Consider the following 5,802-nt stretch of genomic DNA (forward strand, 5'->3'; position numbering starts at 1 on the left):
TGCCAAGATTCTCTATTTGCTTTCTTGAACCCTTGCACAAGTATTTTCTGTCAAAGCTTCCCTAGCTGAAAGTTAGCTCAGTTATGTCTGTGGTAATAAACTTTAGCTACAGCATGGACATACTTCACAGAGTGCATGTGGGTATTGTATTAAGCTGTAAATAATATGAGAAATATGCAGATAGACGGATTTATGTTGCTTTTTTTTAAGTAACAGTGGCTTTGAGGCATAGTGTATGTATCTGTCAAAATAACATACACAGCTCTACAGTTAACTATTTACAAAGGATTAAAGTTTAGCTTCTAATAAGATCTTCTCTCTGATGCTTTTGCATTTACAACCTAATACAATGAGAGAAGTCTGTACAAATTATGAAAAGAATATAGGAATTCATGCAGATCTGAAATATTCTGTTCAAAGGTGGATATCTGGGACAGAAAAAAAAAACAGTTCAGACAAAAGCATTTCTTGCACATTGTAAGAAGCAAAATAGAATCAAATCTTTATTGAAGTTCAGGAATGACTTAGACATGTCTTTTTTCAACTGGGTTTCCATAAAGCAAGAGAACCAGAAACCTGTAGTAGTTTAGCTCACATTTCTTCTGGCATTTCAGATGAGGCAAACAAAAAAAAGAAAAAGAAAAGTGAGATATCTAAGCAAAAAGTCTGTTTGAAAGGTTTTGATTATTTAAAAGCTACAGGAATTTGTATAAAATATATAGGTAAATATTGCCTGTTTGCTATTTTTTTTGATTTGTCTCTCTTTCATTTTGAAAATTTCTTCTCCCTTGGCCTCCCCTTTGCAGCATATGATTCTTTGAATGAGGAAGAGCAGAGACTACATGGCTACTCCTCTGCGGCTGTGTTTCTGAGTTAGCTGTTGCTTATTTTCTAATTTGGAACCACGTCAGCATATGACAATTGTCAGTCTGTGCATATCCACTAAATAACTGGGATTTTGGACACGATAATGACTTTATTAAAATCAAATGAAAGCAGACAAATGACATTTGAAATTAGAAAGATTGGGGGGGTTAAAATAAAGACTAAAGAAATGCAAAAAGCTGCAGAAGATCATAGGTTTTAAGATGATACAGCCTTTTGGGTGAAATCATAGAGATGCTGTATCCTCAAAGACAGAATAGGTTAGAAGCCAACAAAACAAACAGGGAATAATAAGGACAGGGTCAGAAAACTAATTCCTATTTAAACAGAACTCAGGAAGGTGGTAACAGGACCAAGTATTGGTACTGCTGTACAAATTCTCAAAGTCTAAAAAAAATTAGAGAACAGGAATATCTGGGTTTAAACAAGGATATACCATATCAGAAACTGAGTGGGAGAAAGATGATCAGTCGGAGCACGTAATACCAGCACACAAATTGGGCAGGAAGTAGTGGTGCTACATGTAATAGTATTCTCAGAGTTAAACTATATGAATAATTTAAGCATATCAACAAATAATACAGATTCTGTATGGACTGTAATTGTATACGAACATAGAGAAAATATAGTATTAGAAGTGTTGCCACCAGCTGCCCATTCAGGTTGGTTCTAATGCCTCGCTGTGACAAACAGTAAGATCAAGAAGGCTATTATGATAGGAGACTTCAGCTGTGATTTAGGATGTCGCAGACACAATAGAATGCCAAGGTTAAGTTTTTTGATGCAATGGATGATTGTTTAATGGAGCAGACAGCCAGGAGTGCCAGAAGAGAAAAGCAGCTCTTTACTATCAGAGAATCTGGTTCAAAATGTTACTATTCAAGAGCCAGTATAGCAGTGTCTGTAGTGCACCTGTATTCAGAAACCTTGCATGAACAAAATCCAAACCTAAAATATTTCAGAAAGTGAAAATGCAGATTTTCCTTCCTCAGCCTCTTACTGCTATGAACGTAGCAGAAGGAGCTCTTCTGGTAGCCCTTGATGTCCCTTGCAAGTGTCAACTCCAGGGGAGCTTCGACTTCCTACCATGATCCTTACACGCACAGGCCTTTCATGCAGCTTTCCACAAACTGAGAAACAAAGAGAAATAAGAAACAAGGGGTGGTCACAAGTGAATCTGTTGCAAAATGGCAAGATGGCTAGGGCCTATGGTGTTCAGAATCTGCATCTTGAATTTGCTGAGGATGCTAACTTGTTCAGCTTAGCGAAGACCACAACAACTACAGACTGTTGACAAAGGATTCTATAAAGCCAAGTTACTGCGCAATAAAATGGCAGATATATTTGAAGCTGATAGATGCAATTTGATATGTGTTTGGAAAAAAGATCTAGATATTATATTCACAATGTTAGCTCAATGCTCTGTACTGATCAAGCAAACAAGATGAATGGTAGGAAGCACTAGGAGCAAGATAGCGGGAGGAAACTTCATTATATCATTGTTTAAACCTATTGTGACCATATCTTCAATATTACATACAGTTCTGTCTCTTCAGTCTCAGAAAGTACATAGCAGCATTAAAAGGCAGGAAAGACGAAGGATGATCAGATGACCAGCTTCTGTATAAAAAATGACTAAATAGACAGGAAATCTTCAGCTTGGAAAAGAGTTCACTGAGGTGCAGATATGACGGACATGATGAAAACATGAACAGACTAAGAAGGCAGATGATAGAAAATTATTATTCACTGACTCATAATACAACAACTAGAGAACATCAAAAGGAGTTGCAAGATGACTCAAACACAAGAAGAGGAGGAATTTCGGCATGCCGTGAATAGTTAAACAGTGGACATAATTGTCACAAGAGTTCAGTGTAGTGGATGCCAAATTTTGTGTGTGTCCAAAAAGCAATCTGACAAACTCATGGAAAAAAAACATGGAGAGTTATTAACACAAGGATACTCAGGACAAGCCCAAGCTGCAGCCCACTGAAAAGGTGGAAGATGTTGCCAAGAGAAATAGCACTATTTAGCTATTAAAATAGCCACCATTGGAAACAGCAGGATGCTGCTGTCCATCTGTCTCATCCTCTTCTGACGCTTCTCACCAGACATAATTTACTAGATATTATATAGAGGATACGCGCACACACAAAGAGACTACAACCAGCTGTATGTTTATATGTGAAGTTCTCATTCAATAGAATAGGAACAATGCTCAATCTTTCTAATTTTCCCAGTTGCCCCGGTAAAGCATAAAAGTAACCTCCACTGATTTTATAAGCTGAAAGAGGCTTATCGAGTCACTGGGATAAAGACAGATATGTTCTTAATGGCCATTGGTCTCTCCATCTTGAAATCAGCCCAGGAGTGCCAAACATGTGGCTGGGGAGAAACAGAAATAAAAAATAGAGGGAAATTAGTTTTCAATTGCTCATTTAGAATTGCTAGTTTCAATCAATGACAATTTTAAGGCATTAAACACATTCCAGAGTAACTTGTCAAAAAAAAAAAAAAAAAAAAAAAAAAAAAACCTGCAGTTGCTGACATTCTCAGAGGTTTTTTAATAAGATCAGGGTCAGTGATGGGAAATAAGCAGGAAGATGAATAGGATGTCAAAATTAAATTGAGTTCCAGAAGAGTTATCTTAAGTTCCCAGAAAAATAGAAGCTCATGAAACTTTGTCTCAAACTAAATGGGAAATGCATGTTTTCGCTTATAAAAGTACTGGGAAGGCTGATGACTGTCTTTAGTGATATTAACAACCCATGCTATTTTATCAGCTTGAAAAACACCTTCGTCCTTTGAATGCTGGAACAGAGAAGGTTCTACTTATTTTAAATCCTAATGATTTCTGCTGCACCAAGCTCTTTCATTTTTATAGAGGAAACCCAGATTAATTGTTTCAACCATCTGACTATCCATTACAATCAGAGGATGTACTTCTTGTTAAAGTTTCAGAATTGTTGAATAAAATGCCATTTTTAACAACCCATATGTCCTTGTTTTTGTTTTGTTATATGTGGTAGCACTTCGTCTTCTAGAGCGTAAATACACTATTGGCCAGGCTGTCATTAATCATCATTGTTGTCAATGAACAGAAATCCAGTGAGACAAAACAACTGAGTGCCTAGGACTGCAGAACATTTCAGGTTTCTGAATGACCATTCTGATTAATAATGCTACATTCATTTGGGAATCTGCCTGTGCACCATTTATGAATTCTGCTCAGCAGTGTGGTCTCTCTATACGTTTCCACCATTGCTTAAGATACTCTGTCTCCCTACTCTTTGGGCTAAGGACACAGGATACTGGGTCTGAATAGGAGAGTCATTAAAAACTGTTAGCTCTTTTCCAACAAAAATCATACAGTGGCTTCACAGGAAAACACATCTTCTCCATCTTGACTATGGATGAATACCTGGACTGTCAAGGACCGTAAAATCCTTGAAACAAAACAAAAAGACCAAGTGGTGTATAAATGCTAGGCTAAGTAAAGAAAAGCTTGGTAAGCAGCTAGTCACAAGCGAATAGATTTGCACTGGAGTTACAGACTGCCAGGCTAACAGGACAATTGAAGAAAGGAACATAAAGAAAATACATGATTTCAAGGACTCGCCTTCCGCTGGGATAGTGCAGTCCAGAGGGAGGGACCTAGAACTCAGAATGTCAGTCCTCTGGGGGAGAGGATAGAGAAGCAGATATTTCATGTTTTACATGATCTGTACATCTGCACATCTCTTGGTCTGTGTGAAATAAATAAAGAGCGCTTAGTGATTCCTGTCTTTTTGCTTCAAATAGCTTGAAGACATTAGATTACCAGTGAGATTGACCTTAAGAATGTAGGTCTGAGAAAGGATGCTTTCAAGCTTTTTAGGAGTTCTCTTTTTGGAAGAGACTGTCTCCTATTTACAGGTAAAGCAACAAACATATAATGTTGTACCTAACAAGAGTACTGAGAGGCTTAAACTCAGAAATGATGGATGGAGACAGCCCAAGGACAAAGGAGAGCTAAAATGTCCAGGGAGGCACCTTGTAGATACAGCACAGCAGGTTGCTGGAATGCCATGAAGTGACTGGATCAGGTTCATAAATGTTTGAAATCATTTATTAACAAAGTTCACAATAGGAACATTGGGTCTTTTGTGTGTCTTTTGCCATATAGTGTGCTAAGCACACTAGCGGCTTAAAACTGCACTGTTGCTATAAATACCTAAAGGAATGATTTTATAGTTATATATTTCCATATCAAATTAGTGTTGTTTTCTCCCAGAGAAGCTGGGTTTTGGTTTAGGTTCTGCTCTTAGCTGAACACCAGCATTTTATGTCCCTTTAATCTGCAATAGAGTCTCTTAACTAAATGTCATTTCACACCTTCTTGGTTCTCCAATAAGGTGTTCTCTCCTTACTACTCTCTAAAACGCACTGTTGTAGGGACTTAGAGCATCATTAGTTTCTAATGCTTAAACATGGAAAGTGATATATAAGAACTAAGCTTTATTATTCTTAATGTTTTCATATGCTTACAGGGAACTAAAAGTCCACAGGGGACAGAAATAAAAGTGGAAATACAGTAACATTTTACTTACATAGGAGTGGCTGTGAGAGAATGAGTGTAATGTCTCTGAGCGCACTCAGGGAATGTCCATACAGATTGAGACTGACTCACCTGAAATCAGAAACCACTGAGCACCTGCATGAGCTGGTTGGACATTTGATAAAATGCTGGACCTCCTCACTGTGCATTCTTATACCTCTGAACTTGAATCCCAAGGACATGAGACTGCCTGTCAGAGGAGGCAAAAGATGAACTCAGACATATCAGGCTGTATGATAGTTTCATGTGTGTGTGTGTGTGTGCGCATGTGTGCAAGTTCATGCAATAGTTGAGGGCTGTGGTTCATCATGCCACAT

Source organism: Dromaius novaehollandiae, chromosome 4, assembly GCF_036370855.1.
Source record: "Dromaius novaehollandiae isolate bDroNov1 chromosome 4, bDroNov1.hap1, whole genome shotgun sequence".
NCBI lineage: Eukaryota > Metazoa > Chordata > Aves > Casuariiformes > Dromaiidae > Dromaius > Dromaius novaehollandiae.